The sequence below is a fragment of the Dama dama genome, chromosome 30, assembly GCF_033118175.1.
Source record: "Dama dama isolate Ldn47 chromosome 30, ASM3311817v1, whole genome shotgun sequence".
NCBI classification, from domain to species: domain Eukaryota; kingdom Metazoa; phylum Chordata; class Mammalia; order Artiodactyla; family Cervidae; genus Dama; species Dama dama.
Window position 1 is genome coordinate 39529353 of NC_083710.1, and position 25659 is coordinate 39555011.

The following is a 25659-nucleotide window of genomic DNA, read 5'->3' on the forward strand; positions in this document are numbered from 1 at the left end:
ATATACCTTTCCCGTCATCTGTATTTTTATTCCTAAAATCTTTAGGTAATTTTTAGTATTGTATTTTGCTTCAAAACTGAATTAAGATTGGGAGAAACTTTGTCCTTGATGTTAATACCAAGCTAACTTTGGCCAAGGCTGTGAAATTCCGTACAATTCATTCAAGAACATTTGAAAGCATTGCACAAAGAGATGCCCTAATCTGAACATTCTAGTGTCCGGCTCATTCTGGCTCCAAGAACAGAGCTCTACACAGCTTTTTCCCTTCATCGAGAAAGTCCTTGTTCCAGTTCTTACCAAGTTTACCCTGGGAACAGTCAGCTTCTGAGTGAGTCAAGTGGAGCATCTGTGAACTCCTAGTTACTCAAGTTTTTAGTGTTTTTGTCCAGTTAAACAACTTTGTGGCTCAGTCATTATTTTTCCTTGTGGAAAAGTATACCAAGGAAGACATTTGAATGCCATTTTCTTAAAACTTGTAGATATAAAAATAAAGAATAGTGTTAGCTTTTCTAAATAAGTGTGATTTTGTCATCCATACTCCCATAATTCTTTTCTTAAAAAGATAATATGAAACATTATTAGTAGTATAACATCACAATAACATGTTTCTTTTTGTGTAATGATTTGAAACACTGCATTTAAAGTCTGCGTGATTTAGGTTTCATATGCTGTTATTAACATGCACAAAATAAAACGAATATCCCATTTTCCTAATTGTTTTATTTTAGCAATGTATTTTGTTAATTTCTCCGTTTTTATTTTGAGAATGAATGTATTCATTTTCTTGATAGATTCTGTTTTTTAAAAGCTGTCAGTTCACTTGTATTTCATAAAGCTCAATTTGTTATTTTTGAGTTTTGGGATTTTTATGCTTAAAATCAGTGCTGAGCATTCATTGGAAGATATTAAATATTTGTTTTGAATCCTACAGTATCAGTAGTGTGGAAAAAATATTTGTTTTACCTAGAATTGCCGTTTAATAGAACAGTGATCAACATTGACAGTATCTGAACTGGATTTTGTTTCTCAAATACTAATTGAAATTACGCTATCACATTTTATTCAGAAATGTACTTGTCGAACATACAAGTTTCAGAAAGTTGGTGTTATGTGTAAACTCTAATAACTGCTAAATGTCACAGTGAATTAATAGTCATTAATGATTAGGGGATGGGTTTACAATTACAAATTAGATTATGAATGAGAGAACATAAATGTGTGATTGGAGATGGTTTGTGGAAGAATGTGATAAATGTGTGTTTCAACCTTAAAAATTTTTGATATTTAGTGTCAAATGGTGCTAGTCAGAAATGAAAAAGACACTTTACTAGGGAGTAGTATGATACTTAAATGTGGGTTTTTTGGTATGTTAAGAGTTTTGTTATAATATGTAGTAATATGTTTAACTATATTCCTGAAATTTGAGAGCATAACAGTGATTTTAAAGTCAGACTTACTTTCAAGAATAAGGCACATTCCTGACTCCTAGATTTCACCATTGTAAATGTTGCCCTGTCTTTTACTTCCTAGTTGGTTAGATGCTCCTCCACAAGAACTCCTGGGATCAGGGTAGGGGCTACTTCAGAGTAAGTAGCCAGGCCGTCTCTTAAGTGGTATATGTAGCCCAGCATGGGTTATTTCATTGTAAACAAATAATGGTTAAATAAATTAACAGTAGTTTTATATTTTTCAAGAGCATTGTTTCCTTTCCAGTACCCTTCATTACTAAATTTTTAAAAAAAGGGAAACGTAGTAGTATAAGATACTGGTTTTCTCCAGTGTGTATAATGAAGTCCGCGTACAGTTTCCTGGTTGAATGTGGTTAAGTAATTTGTAGAATGTCACTCTGGGAAAATGGTGAAGAATTTCACTATTTTTATAGAATCTGATTTTTTAAAAAGTTTTCTGATCTTTAAAATCAGGATTATGTGTTGTGTATTACATTAGTTCTTTTTAAATCAATAGCACTATCTTCTGAGTATAGGAAAAAATATCTTGAAAGGGTATTTGTTTCAAAGGGTCTTGATTACTGAATAACGTTATTACTGATTGAAGTTTGAATCTTTATTTAAAGGTCCAAGTGCTGTGTTACCTTGGGAATATTATTTGACCTTTTGTCTTTTTCTATAAAATCGTGTTTAGATTATAAATATCTTTAAGGATTCCTTTTGGTTGAAACCTATTATTAGGGTATATTTTTATTCACCTGGTGGGATTAGCAGTGTGTCCTTTTTTTTTTGTGATACTTTCAGTATGAGAAACTTTCATTTTCTAAATGAAGAACATCACATTTCTTAGAGTAATGTAGCCAGAGTTTGTAATGCGTATTTTAAAAAATTCTTTTTCGAGTATATTGTATTATAGCTTAAATCAGTGTTGTAACTACTGACTCCTCTATTCAGATTTTGTTGACTGTTCATTTAAAAATCTTCATTAAAATTACAATTTGTCATCACGAATTAAAGCAGTGAATTTCAAAAGAGATGGTATTGCTTCTAAGTAAAATGTCAAGTTTCACGCAGTTCACTTCTGTGTAAAAATTGACTTGAATTGTTAGGATTAGGTAGAATGAAGTGTATATAGTTTGAATACGTGAATTTTTCTTTCTAAATTTTCTTTAAATTTTTAAAAAGGATAAAAAATAAATGATTTTAATTTACTCATTAAATACAAGGGCCCTGTGTTGATTGGTTCCGTAATAATGTAAGTGCACGATATGTCTTAAATGGCATGTTGAAGGTTTTGGAATTGATGTTTATACCTGGAATTTGTTTCTAGCTCTGAAATTGTCACTACAGAATCAAGTTCATTTTTATTATGTGTTATATATCTCAGTTTAAGGTAGACTATATATATGAAATAATATAAAAAGCCGTAGGAATCTATAATGTTTCATGTCATATTTGTCAGTGGATCGTTAAGAAACATTCTTCGAGTTCTGACGTCTTTTTTGCGAAGTGTCATTGAACCAGGCTTCTGTGAATGAAGCTTTGTGTATGTTTATCCTTGTCATGTTCTGTGCAAGTTATGTACATTTTCATTTTTGTATGCTTGTTTAAAAAATTATTTTTTGCAAATTATTCATATTATCTAATACATAAGAATAGAGAAACCATCTTATTTCATTGTACATTTTGCCAGGATGATTTTAGTTAAGTTCTCATCAAGGTATGTTTTAATTTAGATAATGTAAATTAATATCAACTATGATACATTGCTTAGATTTACAAGTGTGACTTTTTTTCTCTCTTTATGTACTAAAAAGATGTTAAACAACTTCACATAGTGATTCTCTTAATAATTTCTGACCTTTTTAGTGTTATAAACAGTAATAACTTGCTCAGTGGTTATATAATGTTCATTCTTTGAATTGGTTAAAATATTTACATTTTTATGCCTGTGGTTAGAATATTTTAAACAGAATAACTATGGAGCCAACAGTTTAGCAAACTGAGCAAACTGGGTTGAGAGATAAATGGTGTGGTATCTAATATAAATATATCATTTTATGACAAGAAAAAAAGAGTTTATGGGAGCGCTGTCATTGAGAATTTCACTATATTTATTTGTTGTACCAGTTATGTATTGAGAGGTCCTCTTGTATTTTGGACCCTTCTCCAGCACTGAGATACAACAGTAGGGGAAAAAAATCCCTGCTATAAATTACAGTAGTCGTGGATGTCCCTCTGAATTGATGGCTCTCAGGCTAATTATGCACCGGAATCACCTGGAGGTTCAATAAAACAGACTTCTGGGCCCCACTCCAGAGTTTGTGATTCAGCAGGTCTCAGGTGGGGCTAAACAGCAGGCATTTGTAACAAGTTCCCAGGTGATACCCATATGTTGGGTCTGGGGACCCCACTTTAAAACCTCTGTTCTAAAGTGTTCCTCTGAAGAGGCACAGAAACTCTTTTGGTTGGTGGTTTTTGGTGGTGGTGGCATAGAGGATTGTCCTGGTACATTGTATGTTGAGTTGAACCCTTAGCCAATCATTATGAGAAACCAAAACACTCTCAAGCTTTCTCAGGTTCTGCCAACTGGCAAGAACTGCAAAAAGTCTGTTATTCTTACCAGGCTATGGCTTGGCTATTGAATGCTGAGTCTTAAACATAATACTCTTTTTGAAGTAGGATTTTCTTTGTGTGTGTGTTCATAAACCTAGTTAGTTCAAGTGAAGAGGGCGTATAGAGAAAAACACACTTTGAAAATGTAAAGTTTTTTTACTTAACTGGTTCTCAACCATCCTTACCAGTATGAGGTTGAAACAGTGTAATAATTTGTTTTTGTGCCAGTGTATTTGAATGTGCTTGTGCCAGATGACCGGTGAAGGTTCTAGAAAACTGCTGATATTTGCTTTCCATCCTGGTGAATATGAATAGAATGATACTATTTTGATGAAATGATGGCTTTTGTAAGTGAGCTCATCTTTTGCTTTTCCAGATTGAGGATAAAGTTTTGATAAATTATTTTTTCTCAGACCATGCATGTATTTACTAAATGTAATTTCTTTTGCTTTGCAGCTTCAATTCTTATTACACATTTAGTGATACCCATCTGGAAGTTTAGTAAATGAGAATTGTTAAGTAATTTTAAGATAAGAGTTACAACCTGCTTTGTGAGACCTTACAGTGATGTATGCTACGTAAATATGTGATTTAAAAATCTATTTAAAATTATATAGTATGTTGAAATAATCAAACTGGTTCATAATGAGAGCACATAGTTAATATATTAACAATAGTTTCTTCCAAACAATTGTGACTATGTTAGTGCAAAGAAATAATCGCCTGGTTTGCAGCCTTCTAAATATCTTGGAATATAGTTTCTAGAACATTGTGGTATATGTTAATTAAGAATATCTGTGCGTAGAAAGCAAGTGTGGAGACTTGTTTCTTCGTGTAGTCCAGCTGTCTCCTGGTTGCCTCTCTGCCCTGCTTCCCTCCAGACTAATAACCCTGACACCAGAAATCCACTTCAACCAAGCTTTTTGTGTGTGTGGGAGCCAGAAATGGGTGTGGCTCCTGGAAGGAGTGTTAACTGTGGTTTAGGAAGCCCTCATATCCACAGACCCCATTAAGGAGTCAGATTCCTTGCTCCTTGGGAGTCCAGAACTTAAGAGGCTCAACTCCTATCCTAGGGTGGCTTGTTAATCTGTTTTTCAAACAAATTCTCATGAAGGTCAATGAGAGGAAAGCTTTGTTTCATCCATCTTTTAAAGCAAATTTATATGGATAGATTTCTAGATATATTTGTTTTTCCTGTGTAAATGTTTATTGCTAGTTTTCTTCAGCCAAGATTTGACTTGAAGTCCTGTGGCTGGCAGTCCTTGAAAGTGAAAGTGATGTCGCTCAGTCGTGTCTTGACTCTTTGCGACCCCATGGACTGTAGCCCGCCAGGTTCCTCCGTCCATGGGATTTTCCAGGCAAGAATACTGGAGTGGGTTGCCATTTCCTTCTCCAGGAAATCTTCCTGACCCAGGGATTGAACCCAGGTCTCCCACACTAGGCAGATGCTTTATGATTTATGCATAATGATTTATTAGGAAAATTTAAGAGACCTTGTTTTTTTTTTGCTTGTTAGCTGTATATTATGCTTAATGGGCCTTTATCTTGAGCCATTAAATCTTGCAAATTATATGTAGGAGGAAGATCAGAAGTTTTTGGAAAATGACATGTTCCAAATTGGGGGGCTGTGAAGTACAATATAGAAAATACCTATTTAGATTCTTAATTTCTGCTTTGCAATGTAATGTGTTTATATTTCAGGAAGACTAAATATATATCCTAGTGTTTGTGCTTCAAGTGTTAGAGATAAGGTAAGCCAAGTTATTCACATTATGATCTTTTAGACAATGACTGGATGATTTCTCTGGGTTAAAAATACAGATCTGATAATTTGAATTATCTTGTAATTAGTTGAACAATATGGAAGAACACTGCCTGACACAACATACCTAGTCATCCTTTTTTTTTTTCTAGGTCATATCCATATAATACACATACTAAATAATTTAGCAACATGTAAACAAGACTGGTTTCAGCAGTTGGATATTGGCAGTAGTGTCCTGCAGCCTGGGTACTGCAGAGACAGCTGTGTTGAAGGCACTCCTGCCCTCAGTTCCCTGGCATTTGCATTCTAGATCTGAAGACACTCAGTGACAGATGGTTGAGATGACTAGAGAAAATGATAGCTGTTTTATTAGACAAGGAGACTGGAAATGACCATCTCAGGAAATAAAGGGACAGAACCCTCTTAAATGTAGTCTGTACTGATGAAACAGAGTTGTGGTCGAGGAAGTGGCACAGTCAGTCCACTGTGGGAGCCGCACTGTCCCCTGTGGCGGCCACAGGTCACTGCTGAGTCTTTGGAACAGGACTGGTGAGGCTGGGACTGGGTTTTAATTGCATTATAATTAACTTAAATTCGGTTATCAATGCAGTAGTAAGCATATTTGGATAATTTGGATATGTGAATTTACTTTTGCATCTTAAGTTTAATGAAACCTAATATATAAGTATTGAAGAAAATTTGCCATTTGAAGTAGATGTGTAAAATATACACAAAATTGCAGAGACTTAGTATGAAGAAAGAATAAACTATCTCAGCTTTTCATATGACTACTTGTTGGATTGGTGATATTTTGGATATATTCAGTTAAATAAAGCATACTATGAAGCTAATTTCATCTGCTCCTTTTTTTCCCCTTCAGTGTTGCTTTTATGACATTTAGAATTTCTTTTGTTGTTTGCATGATTTTTCTTATGGGAAATGCTCATCTAGGATAGTAACTATCAAATTTTGTTATTTTCGTTGCATGATTGTAATCCTCGAATCCTTGTTACATGGTCTGTAGTTATGAATCTGTTTATTTTTATCTTTTAGAAAGAATAACTTGAGGTTGAGGGTCTGCTGAATGTATGCTCACCGTGAGGTGTAAGGGTGGGACAGCGTTCCTGTATGATCAGTTGGTGTTTGTGCAGGAGTGGCCAGCACGGCTGAGCTCCCAGTTCTCAGGAAGTAGTGATACACATTTTACTCCCTTTACTTTTGTATATTATCTACCTGATACCTTCTTTATAAAATATTTACTCTTAACTCCTGAAGACGCTTTGTCATGTAAGATTTCTCCTAAAACTTTATGAAATTTTCTTCATTTATTTACTCCATTTAATTTAGGATGTCAGTTCTGAGAAAGTTAGGGACCTTATCTGTCAATTAGTGATATATTTTCAGTTCCTGGCAAGTCCTTACTGAATGTTTAGTGGATGAATGACACCAACTGTAAGACAGACTGTGTATTCACTAATGAGAATACAAAAATGAACAAAATATGGCACTTGCCCTCTTGGGATTAAGCAAACTATTAGGCCAGTTGGTAGTAATGAAACAATTAGGAAGTGCTCTGGAAACCCAGAAGCGAATATCCACTCATGTTGGGAAGACTTCACTAAGGTGATCACTTTTGAGCAGGACTTAAAGGTGAGTAAGTATTTGCCCAGGGTAGATTTTTAGGTGGGAGCTGGAGAGAGGACTCTGGGGTAGTGAGCAGTTAACAAGGAGCTGTCCAGGGCCAGGATTCAGGGTGGAGAAGAAGTAAAGGTTGCTAAGTTTTGAGTTTGAGGTGAGGGGGTGTCAGGACAGGAGAGGCTAGGTCATAAATGGAAAGCCAGGGGACCACATAGACCATTGATTCCCTACCACATTCCCCTCCCCAGCTACATATGCTCCTTGAAAAGATCTTTAGTATATATGAGGGTTGTTAGATTCCAGCCAAGTATTTTACACATAGAGTGTGATTTGAGACCACAGTTGGCCCTTGTGTCCCTGGATTCTGTATTCACAGGTTCAACTAACAGTTGATTGAAAAGATGGGGGGTGAGGGGGGTGGGTAGGGAATTCCAGAAAGTTCCAAAAATTGAAACTTGAATTTGTCATAGGCAACTATTTACATAATATTTACATTATATTTGGTATTGTAAGTGATCTAAAGTTATTTACCATATAGGAGGATGAACATGGTTTATGTTCAAATGCTTTGCCATATTATAGTAGATTCTGGTGGCTTGAGGGGGTACTGGAACCAGCCCCCTGCGCATGCCCAGGGCCGACTGCAGTGATCTGGTGGGAGCAGGAAGTTAGGGTGACCTTGTGGAAGTTGCTGGTGACCTTGTGGCATCTGGTCTGAGTGCTGGGCCAGTGGTGATGCTGTTTGCTGAGACATGGAAGGTAAGTGCTCAGGACTGGGCATGGGCTGTAGCTGCTTGAGGGAGAGAATGGCTGTCCACTGGGTTTTGTAATATTTTGGATTTGAGTTCCTACAGTGGTTTGTTGGGGTTTTGAAGACTATAAAGCTTCTCTCTCTGACCTCGAAAAGCCTTGTCCTTTATCACTGAAGGTGACTTAGTACACTTCAGGCTGGTCCTGCTTTTACTGTCCTTGCAGTTATTCTCTATATAATGTTCTGTGCTTCCTTCTAAAAGGCTCCTACCCTGTGCCAGATGCAGTAGTTCTGTCTTAACAGAGCCCCTGCTATCTTGTCGGCCATGGGCATTATTTGACCTGCTCTCGTGTTTCTGTCTCACCGTCCTGCCCTTGCTCACTGAGCCCTGAGATGGCTCCTGTCTCCCTGGGTCTCTGAGGAGGATCCTTTCCCCACAGAACTAGACCACCTCTCTCATTCCTGTTGCCTCGTCAGCGTGTGGGGCTTGTTTATCTGTTGTACCTGCCTTTTACTTATCTTGTATCAGTGTTCCCAGTATCATGGCACAGTTGGCACTTCTATTTCTTGAACTGGTCTGAGGAGATATCCAGGAGGAAATGGCATAGACTTGAGAGTTTGCAGCTCATGTGTGTGGATGAGACTCCCAAGTTGCTTATTCATTCAGTAGACAGTTTTTAAGCAGCTTTTGTCTTAGCCTGTGTGTAAATAATGAAGAAAACAGACTTGGTCTCTGCCTGCTGTGAGTTTGGAGTCTGGTGAATGGTGAGAGAAATGTGGTGAGAACTGGCAAGTTCTTAGCTGTCATCACAGTGGGGAGTTAGAGCAAGAAGAGCAGACAGAACTTTGAGCAAAGCCCCGTGTGTAATAGAGTTTGGGAGACTATATGCCCTTACATGCATCTATAGAAATATGTCTAAAAAGAAAGTGAGGAGCTGGGAAAGAAGGGAGAATGTAAAGGGAGTGATTCAGGATGGACGGAGGGGAGCCTGGGTAGGTGAGGTTGCTGGTACGAGTTTTAATTTAAAAAGGCTCTCAGTGCAGTTTTGTGACTGGCTGAGCCCCATGCAGTGGAGGTTGGTGCTGGAGGAGCCCCAGGCATTCATGAAAAAGGGCAGCAGGATGCCATTGTCCTCTCCAGGAGAGTCTGGTGTTCTCTAATTGAGTGTCAACCAAAGGCTTCTGGTTTTTGAAGTTTCCGTTCTTGTTTTCGTGGCATTGGTATGCCCTGGAGAGAAGGGGACAAGTGGGCCAGAACAGCTTATCAGGGAGCGTGATCGTCATGTGTGCTCCAGTGGACAGAGATCTTGATGGTGATAATTCCTCCAGTGACAAGTGTAAGGTGGCTCCGTGGTTATGGTTTACAGGAGAGATAGTTCAGTAATGCTCTGTTTTGAAGGGAATAGTTGTTCCTCTCAGGCTTTGTTTAGTAACTTGGGTGCTGTATCAAAAAAGAGATTGAGATACTAGTTTGTACAGATATTGGGAGGAGAAAAACCATATAATATGCAATTTGAAGAAACTTTTCTTTTTTGGTCTTTTGTGTTTTAATTCCTATTCAAGGGTGAGTCATTATTCCATACCCTGATTAAGGCTGCTGGCTCCCTTTCACTGCACCCTGTTTTCACTTGTTTGCTTCCGTTATTGTGGTTTTTTGGTTAACATTTATTACTGTTCAATTGGATGGATTCTGGGGATTTTAAAAATTACTTTTGGTCATTGTTTGCTTTTCTGGGTTGTCTTTGAAATGGTGTTTTGAAATGTTTCTAGATTTTATAGTAAACTTAACTGTATAGTGATAATGCTTAGTCCCTGCATTTTGGCTTCTCTAAGTCTTCTCACTAGGTGCTTTATGGTGAAGACAGATGAATGTGGGCAGGGTATGAAGACTGGGTGGGGTGCCACAGTCTGAGCACCTGCAAGCAGCAGTTTTCTGTTTTGAGATTTCTTTGCTCTCTGACGTGAGAGCTGCTGAAAAGTTGGGAGGTAAATGCAGTTGGAGAGGATAAAAATTTTTTCTAGTTTACAATATAGTGCCATTTCAGGTAAAAATCATCATGTTACAATTGTGTATATATTGTCCTAACTTCTAAGGAAGGTCAAATAAATACAATCAAATTGAGTTAGATGTTTAATTTTTTTATATATATAGTGAATACGTAGTATTTGAAATACAAATATGTTTTATTACATTTATTTGAATTATGGTTCAATTTCCTGCTTTTATACTTATTAGTGTAGAAAGAGAATTGTTTTTTAAGACCAATTAATTAGGTGTTTGGACTATCTCAGTTTTTCATAAAATTTTCCCATTGCCCTTTATCGTGAACATTTCCTCAGTTTCCCTTGCTCCTCATCACCGTCTTTACGTGGCTCCATCTTGAGGCCGGCCTTGTCTGCTCCCACCCGAGCTGTCAGAACAGCCACAGCAGCCGTGGGCCCCTTGGCACTCCAGGGCTCTTCTGGATCCATGTGTTCCTCTTGGCATGTGCTTGGCAAGATCAGCATTAAGTGAACCCTGGACAGTTCATCGTGACCGTTAACTACAATTCTCTTCCAGTTTGTCACTTACTAGTTCTTTTCTTTTGGACGGTGTGTGAGCGCACGTACACTCAGCATGGGTGCTAGTGCTACAGTGAATTTTGCTTTTTTTTCTTTAAATGAGTTTTATCACATCATGATGTAGGTATTAAAAATGCTAATTTAATGTAGACATTTTATTGCTGTCATGATACTTGGATATATGCTAATACTATATATATATATTTTTTCTTATACTATATTTTTCAATGAAATAAATGATTCTTTAAAAACCGTATAGGGCCCACAAATGAATTGTAAGGGATCACATTGTTGTTAGATGTGGATAAAGCCTAGGTATTCACTAGAAGTGGCTGGTTAATTCTGAATCATTGGTTCTGAAGAAGGTCTGTTAGCTCCATACAGAAAGTGTTTGCTTCATTTAAGGCCAAGGAGCCAGTGTGGGGTGGACACAAGGTGTTCATGTTCTGGAGCAACTTCAACTCTTGAGGTTCGAGTACAGCACAGGAACTAAAGTGCGGTGCAGGGACTGCTCGTGAACAGCAGCAGGGTTGAGATTGGTCATATCTGCATGGGAAGCAGAAGAAGGGAGGACTCAAGAGAGCATGTGTGAATACACAATAAGTCTTGGAGTCTTATCAGAAAAGAGTGCACCTTGTTGTGCTGGGCTTATTAGAGTGTGTGCTCATGTGAAATAATCACCTGCTGTGCGCAACAGTTCAGTGGCAGTGCTGGGGACACTTGGCGACTTGTACAGTACGTGTGAAACCTATTCAGAATTGTTACAGGGAGTTTGGAGAAGAGAGATGGAAATAAGATAAACTAGTTGGGAAGGATTTGCATACTATGAATGAGAAGGGAATGTTTTTGTTCAGGGCAGGAGGGTTGGAGGACCCTTCAAAACATAAGGGGAGAGTTACTTCATGAGTGTGTCCAAGGTTTGGGGAGGTAGAGATGTCCCAGTATTGTCTCCAGGGTGAGTTGCATCTTGTTTCAGGAGCAGGTGTTATCAAAGAGGATTCGGTATGAATAAAGGTGTATGAAGTGAGAAGTTAGCCAAAGTGAGACTGGAAAACTAGTCAGCTCTTACTCCATGATAACCACAAGGAGTGTATTGGCAGGAGAGTAAGTCCTGAGATTCGTATTTCATAAAGGTTACCTGGCTTGTGGAAGAACAACTTTGATTAAACTCAGACTGCAGGCCAGACAGCCTGTTGAGATCAGGAAAAGGATTGGAGAGTAAAAGTAGAAATCAAATCAAGATAAATCAGTGAATTACAGAATGGTCAGAAGGTGGTGGTTAATTGAATGTTGGGGAGATTATGTGGGAGAAAGGCAAGATTGACTGGTTTTGAACCCCAAATCCGGTATACCATTTTGGTGCCACCAACTTGCAGGAACAGAGCAGTGATGTCAGGATGGAGCTCTTCAAGTTCTTGTGACATCTAGAAAGGGTGCTGAGTATGGAAAATCATTCAGATTAGGAAATGATCTTGGCTTGAGAATTCTGACAGTCATCAACAGAGTGAGCACCAATTGATAAAGTGTGAAGCAGATAGTTGACCAGTACACATGTATATAGTTTATGGGCTGATGTTTAGGGGCTGATACACCCTTTACACATCTCTGGATGTTTAGGTTGAACTTGAAGGCTTTGGTGAACTGAGTCTTACAGTGGAATACAGCTAAACCTTTAAGGCTCGAGAATACTGCCATTGTATTCATTAGAAATGCACATTTAAATAACTTACTTAATTCATACTTGGTTAATGGCCAGCATTAGACAGTGTGGAAACCAGAGGTGAAATAAGCCCTGTTTAGTGCAGGCTGTGTACTGTAGCGGCATTTAGGTCTTCTTGGAGACCTGGAAGTTGTTCTTTGTCACACCACTGTGTATTAGAAAGAGTTAACATCTCATAAAAATCAAGAGGCAAAAAAAAAAAAAAAGAAAATCAAGAGGCCTTCAAATACTATTGATGCATAAACTAATCCAGTGTATTTTGAGTTTTTTTAATAATATGCATCTAATACACAAACATGGAGATGCAGATTGGTGCACAGTGAAACCTTCTTGCTGCTGTCTACACATCACCCAGCTTCCTTGTCCAGGAGCAGCCATGGTTACAGTTTCTTGTGCATCCATCTGGAAGGTTTTGTGCATTCACAGCCATGTTTGTTTACATTCTAAACACAATACGTATACAAGTACACTATATACTTCTATTAGTCATTTCACAGTATTCTATTTTCAGTTTTCTAAATGATCCTTCACTCGTCTTATACTTAATTGGTAGGTCATAGGTATGTGTACCAGGTCTTTTGGGGACTGTGTTTCATTGATTCTTTTTTTCCCCGTTATATGCTCTGTAGCATGTTGTTGGGTACACAGAATAGAGACTGTGTGTGAATATATCTGTAGGATAAAATTTCTACTAGGTGAATCACTTGGTCTTTGGGTATGTGTGGTTTTGGGGTCTTTTTTTTCTTTTGATTGTGCTGGGTCTTTGTTGCTACGTGGACTTTTTTCTCTAGTTGTGGTGCTTGGGCTCCTCATTGTGGTGGCTTTTCTTGTTGAAGAGTATGGGCTCTAGGGCGTGGGCTTCAATAGAGAACACAGGCTCAATAGTTGTGGCGCAGGGACTTAGTTGATTTGTGGCATGTGGTATCTTCCCAGATCAGGGAATGAACCCATGTTTCCTGCATTGGCAGGCAGATTCTTTACCACTGAGCCACCAGGGAAGCCAAGGTATGTATGTTTTTAACGTTTTTTTTCCAGATGCTGCCTGTCCTTACTGTGGATAGTGACAACATTACCCCCAGCAGTCCTTAGCCAACGGCATAGGAAATAATGGCATCTTTGCAAATGTTGATAGGAAATAATGGCATCTTTGCAGGTGATGGTAAAAGTCTAGGAATAGAAATTATATGATTGAACTGGGGAGAGCTAATGGGTCAGTGTATTCTTTGTGATAGAGGAGAGCATGTAACTCAAGTTCAGAAATCTTCCATTTTTAAAAAAATCGTACAATTCTTCAGTGACAAGAGTGAACATTATTCACAGTGGTGTGCTTGACTTGAATTTCACCTCTTAAATAGCAAGAGTAGGAAGAACTGGGAATTCTTTATTCTAGAAGAATCCTTCCCCTCTTTGCTGTTGATTAAAGTTTCACTTTGAATTTAAAATCTGATATTACTTGGAAATACTGGAGGGGGAGACATACTTCATTTATAAACCAAAAAGGGTGGAGTCCCTAAGCTATATTTTAAGTTTTACATAAAATTAATAAAATGTTTAGAAACACTTGTGTTCATTCCCAAAGGATTACAGTTTGTTATTCAATGAATTATTATATAAATTGAACATTTTATAACAGTGAAATGACTTTTTTAATTAAAAATTTTCTGTCTCTTCAGTTCAGTCGCTCAGTTGTGTCCAACTCTTTGCGACCACATGAATCACAGCATGCCAGGCCTCCCTGTCCGTCACCAACTCCCGGAGCTTACCCAAACTCATGCCCATCGAGTCGGTGATGCCATCCAGCCATCTCATCCTCTGTCGTCCCCTTCTCCTCCTGCCCCCAATCCCTCTGAGCATCAGGGTCTTTTCCAATGAGTCAACTCTTTGCATCAGGTGGCCAAAGTATTGGAGTTTCAGCTTCAGCCATCAGTCCTTCCAATGAACACCCAGGACTTGTCTCGTTTAGGATGGACTGGTTGGATCTCCTTGCAGTCTGTCTCTTAAGGTAGTAATAATGACATGTATGTTGTATACCCAAGGACTGAGTAGTTTGCTCTTTGAAACATTGGAATGTCCTTGGTCACAGGTCACTTTCCCAGTACCCACTGTCTTGATGAGTGTTCTCTCCATGGTGTTCTGTTCCCTCATGCGTGGTCGTTATTAGTGCAGGTGAGCAGTGTTACTGAACATGTGGTGTGGCCTTGCTGGTGCTGGGGCTGCAGCTGGGATCCACATCACTGGGGGCGGTGGGAGGAGGCTGGTTTGTCCACTTAGCCAGGACAGCCCTGGAGGTTTTCCTGAGGAGGTGGTGGCTCTTGAGCTGATAAGAATGACAGGAGGAGGAGGCTTGGGAGGTTAGAGGTTGAAGGTGAGCCCTGTTCAAGCTGAGGGGTACCATTTACAGCAAGGAAGGGATTGTGGCTGGAATTGAGTGAACCGAGGGTTCTCATCCCTCTTTCCCCCCATTTTTGTCTGATTGAAGCCCTCAGCTGTCCCATTCAGTGAAATTTTAGCACTACGGATAGCTGTTTGTATATTGTATTTGTGCTTTATACGTAAAATTTAAAATTTTTACTGACCAACTGAGTTTCTCCCTCTTGGGAACAGTTCTGACTTATTGAGAACACAAGACTAGAGCCATGCATGTGGAGGCCACGAGACTTTCTTGATGAAGTGAGAAGCCATAGAAAAGGCTTGGGCTGGGCTGGGCAGTGATGCAACCTGGTTTATGGTTCAGAAAAGACATTACTTTGCCAACAAAGGTCCATCTAGCCAAAGCTATGGTTTTTCCAGTAGTCATGTATGGATGTGAGAGTTGAACTGTAAAGAAAGCTGAGTGCTGAAGAATTGATGCTTTTGAACTGTGGTGTTGAAGAATACTCTTCAGAGTCCCTTGGACTGCAAGGAGATCCAACCAGTTCATCCTAAAGGAAGTCAGTCCTGAATATTCATTGGAAGGACTGATGCTGAAACTGAAACTCCAATACTTTGGCCACCTCATGCGAGGAACTGACTCATTGGAAAAGACCCTTATGCTGGGAAAGATTGAAGGTGGGAGGAGAAGGGGACGACAGGGTATGAGATTGTTGGATGGCATCACCGACTCGATGGAAATGAGTTTGAATAAGCTCCAGGAGTTGGTGATGGACAGATAAGCCTGGCATACTGCAGTCCATGGGATCGCAAAGAGTTGGACATGACTTTAGCGATTGAACTGAACTGACCTGAAGGGCTTGTAGAAGCTCATGAAGGACTTGACTGAAGGGAGAGCCCAGGATGCAAGCAACAGGCAGACCAGTGACCAGTAAAGAGAGGGGAAGGAGAGCTGGGCTTGGTCCACACAGGCTACTGATGACTCGGATGCAGTGGGCTCAGCTTTGATGGTCGTGGGTGTCTTGTCCACTGTTGAGGGGAGCTCATCTGTGGGCCTCAGCGAGGTTTTAGCCAGGAAATGACAACAGTGGAGTCTGATTTTCAACCTTGAAGCCATTTAAATTTCCCATTTTTCAGTCACTTGGATGTAGCTAGATGATCCCACAGACAAATTTAGAGTGTTCAAAACTCCAGATTTGTTTCAGCTTTTTGTTTTGTCTCAGCAGGAATGTGCCCCTATATCTTGTGCCTTTCATTCCAGACTTTTTTCTGGGGTGGGGAAGGGGGGTGGGATCCGTTTAAAAGCCTGCCTTCTCTTTTTTTGTTTTATTGCAGTAACAGTGCTCATGCATTAGTATGTGAAGAGTTTCAGTTGAATTCTATTTGGAGTTAAGTGGTTCTAGAGCAGTTTATTGAGGGACACTGCTATGAGTTGAGGCTCTAAAGGGGTTCTTACTGCCCTGCCCACCTCGCTTTGTGAACTCAGTTAGCAGGCAGCTTTCCAGGCTTGCACTGGAGTTCCTGGAAGTCGCAGTGAGATTTTTTAAGTATGTTTTTGTAAGCCCTCATGGTGACCAAAAATGGGAAATGCGATAGCATATATAGTCTAAAAAGGTACTCAAGGGAGTGCCGAGGTGCCCACACATTTCTGTAGTTCCTGCGTTGCTTTGTGAAGGGTTGTGGGGTCCTTGGCCAAGTGGTGGGACATCAAGCAACCCTCCTAGCATTTGCTGAGGTGAGCATGTTGCATGTTCAGATGTTGTGGAGACATAAATAGTTTGAGAAGTGAGATTTATGATGGATGATTTTATGGGTTTTTTTATGCCTTGTTTTTGTGTTTTCTAGTCATCTAGTTTGTAGAGTGTGAATTTCTCAAACTCCCCGATAATAAAATTTTGTGCTCTTAAAAAATGTGACACAGGATTTTTAAAAAACTCCCATTTTTAAACTTTTCAGTCTCCCCCCCCTTTTTTTTTCCTCAGAAGAAATTGTTGGAATCTTGTGCAGTGCTTGTGAAAAGAGCATTAAGACTTTAACCACCTCAGTGTATTGAGCTGGCCAAAAAGTTCATTTAGATTTTTTTCTGCAAGCTGTTACGGACAACCCAAAGAGACGTTTTTTGGCCTGCCAAATTTTCAGGTAAATACTATTTGGGACACACTAACTGAGAAGCAGTTCCTGTGAGAGGGGCTTGGTACGTGGCACCCAGAGTGAAAGCGCATCTCTGAGATGGTGACCGTCCAGCCACCTCACTGAGGTCGCTCAGCACCTATTTCCACCTTGTATTTAAGTGGATTTAAGTAGATGATCGACTCACAACAGTGCACATTAAACTTGTTTGATGTTTTGGGGTTGTAAGAGTTGGACACAACTGAGCAACTAAATGACATCTCCTAAGTACAGCATTGTGATGTTACTCACTGCATGTGAATGCGTAATGCGTTCTGCAAGAAATACTTTTCCTAGTTTGTTCATTTACATTGTATCTTCAGTGCAAGTTAGATGCTGTGTTTAAGTGGTTTGAAGTATATGTTGAAAAAACTGTTGACTGTCATTTGATAGTTCATTCTATTTCCTTTTCATTATATGTGGACATGGTTAATTCGTGAAGTAACTACTGTGGAATCCTTTTGACAGTAATGTATTTGGAATATTGAATTTTTAAAGAAAACAGTGGAGGCTGAACAAGCAATGTCATCTTGAGAAAGAAACAGAGTTTATCATTGCTGTAGCTGAACTTGCTTTTAAAACTTAACCTGAGTATATCATCACAGAGGCCGGTTTTCTTTGACTTTTTTGGGGAGGGCACTTGAGAAATGTTATCACAACCTGATAATGCTGCTGGGCTTTTTCCCTGTAAAAATTAATTTTCTTGCAGTGCTGAGTCTTCCTTGCTGCATGTGTTTGTTTTAGTTCTGAAGAGCAGGGGCCATTCTCCAGTTGGAGCGCGCGGGCTTCTCTTGTGGAGCACAGGCTCTGGCATGCACAGGCTACAGTAGTTGCAGCTCGTGAGCTCAGGCGTGTGGTGCAGGGGCTTAGCTGCCCTGAGGCATGTGGGTTTTCCCAGACCAGGGGTTGAACTGGTGTCCTCTGCATTGGCTGGCAGATTCTTAACCACAGGACCACCAGTGAAGTCCCTGGATTTTTTTTTTTTTTTCACTTTTGTTTTGAAGAGTTTTGCTTTCTCTATTTCAGGGTTTGTTTTTTAACTTGAAATGCCTTTGTAGGAATTTGGGAACATAATTAAGCTTGACAATTTTCAGTGGTGTTTTTCAATTCTAAGTCTTTTTTTTTCTCTCATGACAATCGCTTTTGCACATATGGCAGATACATACAGATCTGGGCCCTTCATAAAACTGCTATGAATGTTCTTCTGCAAATTAGTTATACATTTCATCTTTCATGGTGAAGATACCTAAAGGTGGAGTTGCTGAGTGTTGCGTATGAAACAGCCAAGGAGTTTTCCAGAGTTGCTTGGCCTTGTAGCCTGAGAGCAGTGATGATGCCTGCAACTCTGCATCCATGTCAGCATCAGTCCTGTTGGTTTTCACTGTTGAGATGCAGGCGCATTACGTTTCCCTAGTAACTTCTCATGTTGATTACCTTTTCCAATAGTTTTGGCCATTAAGGTACCTTTTTTAGTGAAGCACATTTGCCTTTCTTTTATCATACTCTTAATTGCTGTTTATAACTAGGTTGTGTAAGTTTCATTACTAGCTGATATAAAACTCACTGATCTGTGTATATAACCTATGAGATATATATATATATTTTAAGTACAGATAGCTTTATTAGAATTCTGAAAAGCCAGATGATGTTGGGAATCCAAAATTGAATGTTTTTATTACATATTTTTGTATAGTATCAGCTGAAAGATGAAACTTATTAGTTGAACCTTGTGATATCTTCTGGCATGATAACATGGGTAGAAGATCCATGAACTTGATAGAAAATCAAAGCCTTAGTTTTTTTTTTTTTTTAGTTTTCTTTTTTTATTGCAGATTTTCAATCCAGAAGTCATGAAAATTAAAGTCATGTTGAGAAAATGTCTACCTTCTAATGAATTCAGTCAACTGAAGGTGTATTTTCTTGTATCATGTATTCATCAGTTGAAATTGTATTACATCAAAAAGCAGGAAGAACTTGTAAATATATGTACTGTCATGTTAACAGATTTACTGATTTTACGTTTTCTTGGAAAATAATGACTTCTGAATTTTTGGTATACTGTTCTCTTAATCACAAACTATTTCTCTATAGTCTTTGAAGATACACTCTTTGTTGCTTAAAGAGAATGTATTAGGTAACAGAATGAGATTATTTCAGTATATAGTACATATTTTGCCTGTTGTAAATTGCCTGTGTGGTAATAGCCTTTGGTTTATTGTTTTAGCAGCTGTTATTGTGGTGTCTTTGCCATCAAGGCAGAGGATCATGTTTGGTTCTGCATAAGATCACAGAGGGTGACAATCATGAGGATGTCCCCTTCTTCATAACTACAAACTTCAGAATTTCTCAGAAGGTGTTTGTGAGCTTGCTAATAAAGAATGTGATTCCTTTGTGGTTCAATACCACAGGAATCTACTCCAGAGGAGAACATTACCTTTGAGGGTGATTTCTGGCAAGGTATTATTTTTCACCATGAACCATTATTAAAATCCTATTTCTTCAGTTTTTACAATTCATTTATTGTAATTGGAAGAGCTTTGTAGAGTATTCCTCAACCTCCGTATATGTTGAATTATGTAGTATTTATCTTCCATAGTTATTTCTTGCAATGTACTATTATTTCTATATAATTTATATAATAGACTATGTAATATATTAATGATTGACTTTGAGTATACTCAGTGGAAAATGAGAATGTGAGTACTCGTTCTCATTGGTACATAGTTGACTGTTAGGAATATGCCTTCTGTATTTTTAATCTTTTGTTTCTTTGAGAAAAGTCATCAGAAAAGTGCATGTGGTATTGGCCATTCACATTTCTGACTGTGGTTGGTTGGAGTCTTTTTTGTTTTCATTGTTATCAGCCATTTCAGATGTGCTGGCATGGAATGTAAAATCAAATATTAATTCTCACACAGCTTTTTTTTATTTTAAAGTAACTCTGCCTATGATTTAAAAAAAAAATTATGGGTGCTTTGTGCTGGCGAGTGGGGGCTAGTCTTCATTGCAGTACTTGGACTGCTCATTGTGGTGGCTTCTCTCTTGAAGCACGTGGGCTCAGTATTTGTGGTATGAGGGCTTAGGTGCTCCGTGGCATTATGGAATATTCCCAGACCAGGGATCAAACCTGTGCACTTTGCATTGGCAGGCAGATTCTATCCACTGTGCCACCAGGGAAGACCTTACAAAGTTCTGATTGAGCCAGTTTTATCTTTAAATTAAAAACAGACCATGTTTGTCACATAGTTTTGGTATAGTTACAGCTTCAGATTTTAGTTAAAGACCTTTTCCTAGGGAATTCTCTCACAGTCCAGTGGTTAGGACTTGGCACTTTGACTGACAGTCCTGGCTTTGATGTTTGGTTGGGGAACTAATTTCCCACAAACCTTATGGCATGGCCAAAAAATTGTTTTTATTTAAATGCAATTGTTGATTTTCACATTTTGAATATTCCTCAGGATCAGAAAATATTAGAAGTATATCAAACTTCTACATATCCTCAGATTCTTAACTCCAAATTATGAGCATCACTAAATGGATGTGGGTAGCAGGACACCTGTAAAGTGTCTTACTGGTATTGGTTACAATCCAGTGCAGAGTAAATCTGGCCACATTTGGTATGAAACTACTTCTTCATTATTTTAGTTTTTTTTTTTTTGTCTGTGCTGGGTCTTCGATGCTGCGTGCAGGCTTTCTCTAGTTGTGGAGAGTGGGGGCTATTCTAGTGGCTTCTCTAGTTTAGTTGGGGCATGCAGGCTTAGTTGCCTCATTGCGTGTGGGACTTCCCAGACCAGGAATTGAACCTATGTCCTTTGCATTGGCAGTGGATTCTTAACCACTGTACCACCAAGGATTTGTGTTTTACTTTACACAAAACTCTAGCAGTTTGTTTTTTAATATTGAATTAAAGGATTAAGGTAAACCACCCTTTTTAAGACTGGCAACTAGCACTTTCTAACTTCTGGAGAGTACTTTTTTAGTTTTCAGTGTAGTTAGTGCTTTGCAAAATTTGTGGGTTCACTGAAGATAATTAAAATCTTTAGTAGTCCGGGTGTCATTGTGTCTGTAATAATTCAGTAATCCAGGTGTCCATATATTTCCATTTTTCTTCTCATCCTTGATTTTACCAAAGGTAATGTATATATAGGTAATACAGTTATAAAACTAATGTAGAATGCTAGCTGCAGATGGAAATAATATAAAACATAATTTTTGTTGATTTATGGCATGATTTGCTTGAAAAAACCACAGAGCCTGTTGGCTGTGAGTCTGTTTCACATGCAGGATTTTCACGTAATTTTTGCATGCTTTTGGCAGGGAGGGTGATACTTCATCCAATTCTCAGGTAATCTAAGACCTAAATGGGTTTGAAAAGTACCAGTTGAGGATAGTTACTTCCAGTATATTTGGGTCACTAGTAGTAGTGAACCCAAAACTATTTACTTCTCAATTATAATTGTGTACTATGGCACTAGTATTTCAGGGATGCTATTAAAACACATTTCATAGGGATGAGGTTAACAATAAACAAACCTGTACCCCTGCAGAAAACCTGGAGTGCATGCTATCTTGGTAGGTAAGAAGTCATTTGATGGAGCACAGCAGGTTTTGTGTGCCCTACCTTGGAACAAGCCAAATAACATTTTGTCGATAGAATAGGAATCGGGATCCTACGTAGGATTTTGTATTACAAGTGTCACAGGCTGTGATGAGGGACCAGCAGTCCAGACAAGAGAACCTATCTATGGAAAATGGAAATGGGACACTTTATTTACCATCTAGGATTTAAGTGTTTTCTCTGCTGCCAAAACACAAAATTGAGCAGAATTTTAAGTCAGTTGATGTTCTTTGACGAAACAAAATAAAATCTTGACTGAATGGACATAATCAGATGAGGTAGAGATTTAAATGGCATCTTGGTGGAATTTAATTACTGTCGTGGACTGTGGGAAATAAGAGAACACTTGTGGTTTTTAATTGATCATTTAAACTTGTTTTTAAAGGGCTAAATCTGATTTTATTGTAATCCTAGGAGAAAAGGAAACATGGATGAAGCTACCTGAAATTTGGCTTCCTGTGTGAGCCCAAAGTTGCAAGCTGAGGAGAACTTGCCAGTGTCCTTTCAGGTCAGCCAGCACCTGCAGTCGCTGCTCATTTCATCTTCCCGGTGCCAGGACTTGCTGAATGACTTGGTCCATGTGTTAGCATTAGTAGAACAGTTTATGGCCGAGTTGAAACCTGTGCTTCTCTGTCTTTGTATGCGACTCGGGGGTTGCTGCCCTTTTCTTTGAGGAAGACTTGAGGTTATTTTTAGCTCCAATTTCCCCCACTGGTAGTAATATACTGATTTGTCTTTAGGCAAGACTGGACAGAGAATAGAAATGCAATGAACATATCCTATTTACACAGGAAAAAGATCCCTCCTGTTTTCTAGTGATTCTCAGGCTAAAATTTTAGTCTCGTGTTCCTTACGAAAGTGTATAATCTTAAAAAAGGGCTCAATATCGTAAAATCATTTTCAAGCTGGGACATGAACTCCGTTTTTTCCTTGCTGCTTTCCACCTTTTTAAGAGGATTTTAGAAACAGATTTTCTAATATTTTGTTAAATTATACATAGAATCATTCATAACTATGTGATCATTATGACAGAACTGTCATGATGGTATATTGTCATCCTAATAGATCCCCAAAGTATTACGGATATTTCTTCCCTCACCCCCACCGCTAATCTGGTGATTTTCATCTGTTCTTGTCACAGTGGTCTTGGGGAGCAGGAATGTCAGCCTTTCCTGAGCACAGCTTGTGAGATGAGACCGATGGCATCAGACCACTGGCTTAATAGGGTCCCAGGGGATCTGCATCCACAGTGAGTGAGAAGCACTGACCGGTGTTACACCTTTGGGAAATGTCACCAAAAGCATCTGAGGTCTCGTGGACACACAGTATGACAGCTGTTTATCAGGCTGTTATCCAGCCCTGGAATTACATTGGGTGGTTGTTCTCAAAGCTCCGAGTCAGAATCACTTACCACCTGGAAACTTCCTGAAAATGCCAGTTCCCAGCTCTATACATTGTCTACTGAACAGGATCTTGGGTGGGATCCATCAGTTTATTTTTTAAATTTTGGATACACCACATGGCTTATTGGGATTTCAGGTCACTGATCAGGGCATGGCAGTGAAGGCACTGATTCGCAAGCCCTAGACCAAGGAGCTCTATCCTGCCTGCCGCCCCCTTTAAAAATTCAATATGTTTTACTTTTAAAAACTCTTTTCACTGATCATCAGTTATAATTTATAATTGCCCTTTGAAAATAGGTTTACAGAGAATTACTTTATACTCTGGGTGTTTTGTTGGCATTAAGTTTTCAAAGTGTTTTGGTATGTAGGTTCCTTACTTAAGTAAAAAAATATGGGTAAGAAAAAAAAACCCTATGTACATAGGCCAACTGTGCTGTGATGCTGAACATATGGTTTTATATGGCCAGTCTACTGCTTTTCATTGTAGACTTTATTTTCTGGTCAGTGAAAAGAAACTTCATTCAAGGAAAACACTAACTTTGACAGTTAAATAAAGTGGAAGATGTATATTTAATTCTAGAAGGAAGAAGAAGGAAGTGTCTTATTTTTCCCTGTCAGAAATCTTAGAACAGACTGCTGGGCCCCACTCTGTGACTTAAAGGCCCAAGAATTTTCATTTCTTAACAAGGTGGTACTGCTCTGGGCTAGGGATCTTGTTTTCCAAACTCTTAAGGGTACTTAATCTCTATATACGAGTTCACAACAAAATATTAGTTATAGAAAGTTTTATAGGTCAAATATATGACTTCAGGTCTTGAATTCTATCCTAGCAAATTATAACAGAAACTTGTTTTTTCTTTAGAAAAATATATACTATTACTTACTATTTTCTAACAATGAATTTACCTTTTTTCCCCCAGGTCAAATCATTCTGTGGAAGAAATGAACAACAAGGGAGAAATGAACCAGAAGAATCTTGTTTTATTTTTCAATTTATTACCACTCCATTATAAACAACCTGTGGATAGATGAGCAGTCATGGCACTTTATCCAGGTTTGTTTTCCTCAATTGTATACCTTCCCCTGGTACACTGACGGACTGCCACAGACCCAGCCCCTGGAACTAGAAATTGTAGATTAAAAAAAAAATATCCCAACTAACCTAACAGTTTTGGGTTAGTCCCCATCACAGAGGAACTACTTATAAATTTGTCTTTGTTCAAGTGAGAAGAATCCTGTCTTTACCAACATGTATCTTGACCCAAGGGAAGCAAGTAGTGAGACATGAATCAAGACAGAGGCCGTGGTAGAGCTTCAGCTTTTTCCATAAAAACTGATGGCAGACAGGAGGGAGGGTGGTTCTTGGGGAACTCAGGGTAAGTATGTCTTGACTGAATTGTGGACCTCACCAATGTTATTACAATTTTCAGCCCATGAGTAAAGCTCTTCTGTACCAGTTGGGAGAAGTCAGGCCTGGAAACGCCAGGTTTGGCTGGAAAAGAGCTTCATCACCTACAGGTCAGCAGAGGGAAGTGGTGTGGACGCCCTCAGTGGCCTGAGCTTACCTAGCAATATTTTTCAAAGTAACTTAAAAGGCTTTGTACTGTATTATGCTGTGAAATAGATTTTACTACATTCATGAATTTTCTAAATTCTCAAAGACTTTAAAAATTATATATTTGGCCATGTGGGATCTTAACTCCCTGATTGGGGATTGAACCCGCACCCCCTGCATTGGAAGCATGGAGTCTTAACCACTGGACTGCCAGGCAAGTCTCAAATTTTTCTGAATTCTTATTTTATAAATCACTTTTTGTTATTCTTATATCTGTGTCCTACTGTTGTTATAAGGCATTAATTAATCATAAAACGCTCTAAAGTCTGTCAGCTTTCTGTATGCTAAAGTCTTACTACTAAATAAACTAGTAAATTCTCATGTGACAACTCTGGAAGTTTAACAGTTCCAAGTAGAATTTTAAAAGTAGCACTTGAGATTCAAATGCAAACTTCCTGACATTCCACTGAAGAAATTCTAGGAGTTCAGATGAGAATGTCGACCGTAACTCCCCATCCAACTATACTTCAGCATTTATTCATAGGTATGTTAGGTACTTCTCTTTGGTGCTGGGTACCGTTAACAAGGATGTACATAATGTGCTTTCTTTTGCAGCCACATTCATGAGAGTTGACCAGGTCTCTGGTAAGTTAAATTGACAACCCAATTCTGCATTATGTCCGTACCTCAGTATGTACATTGGAAAGTAGTAATTGCTGAGGGGTCATGGTTTTTAGAGTTAGGAGAAAACTGAAGAAGAAAAATGTGTACTAATTGGTCTTCAGTGAGTCTGGATAATGAGCAGTGCAATCCCGTTTGTAGCTGAGATCTCCTGTGGCCCTAGGATGAAGCTCAGTTGTAGTTATGGGGTTTGAGATGGCTTTGGTTTCTATTCATAGTAGTAGCAGCAAATCTGCAAACCTTTGATAAGGTACTGCTTGAGAATTGGGTTTTTCAGAGCAATCATTATACACACATATGCCAGTATTAAACTGAAGGATGTGATCTGATCAGCTGCCTTGTCAGTTGGGAGGTTCAAGACCT

The 25659-nt window shown here is 38.7% G+C and overlaps 1 protein-coding gene across 1 annotated transcript in view; it reads left to right on the top strand.

The window, feature by feature from the left end:
* The window catches only part of PSPC1 (paraspeckle component 1), a 71739-nt gene extending 46735 nt beyond the window's left edge, over positions 1-25004 (top strand). Inside the window, exons 7-10 of the transcript XR_009691341.1 lie at positions 22072-22165; positions 22799-22906; positions 23981-24114; positions 24491-25004. The gene's annotated coding sequence lies outside the window, so the exon portion shown is untranslated. The remainder of the gene's footprint in view (positions 1-22071; positions 22166-22798; positions 22907-23980; positions 24115-24490) is intronic.
* Positions 25005-25659: the final 655 nt, after the last annotated feature.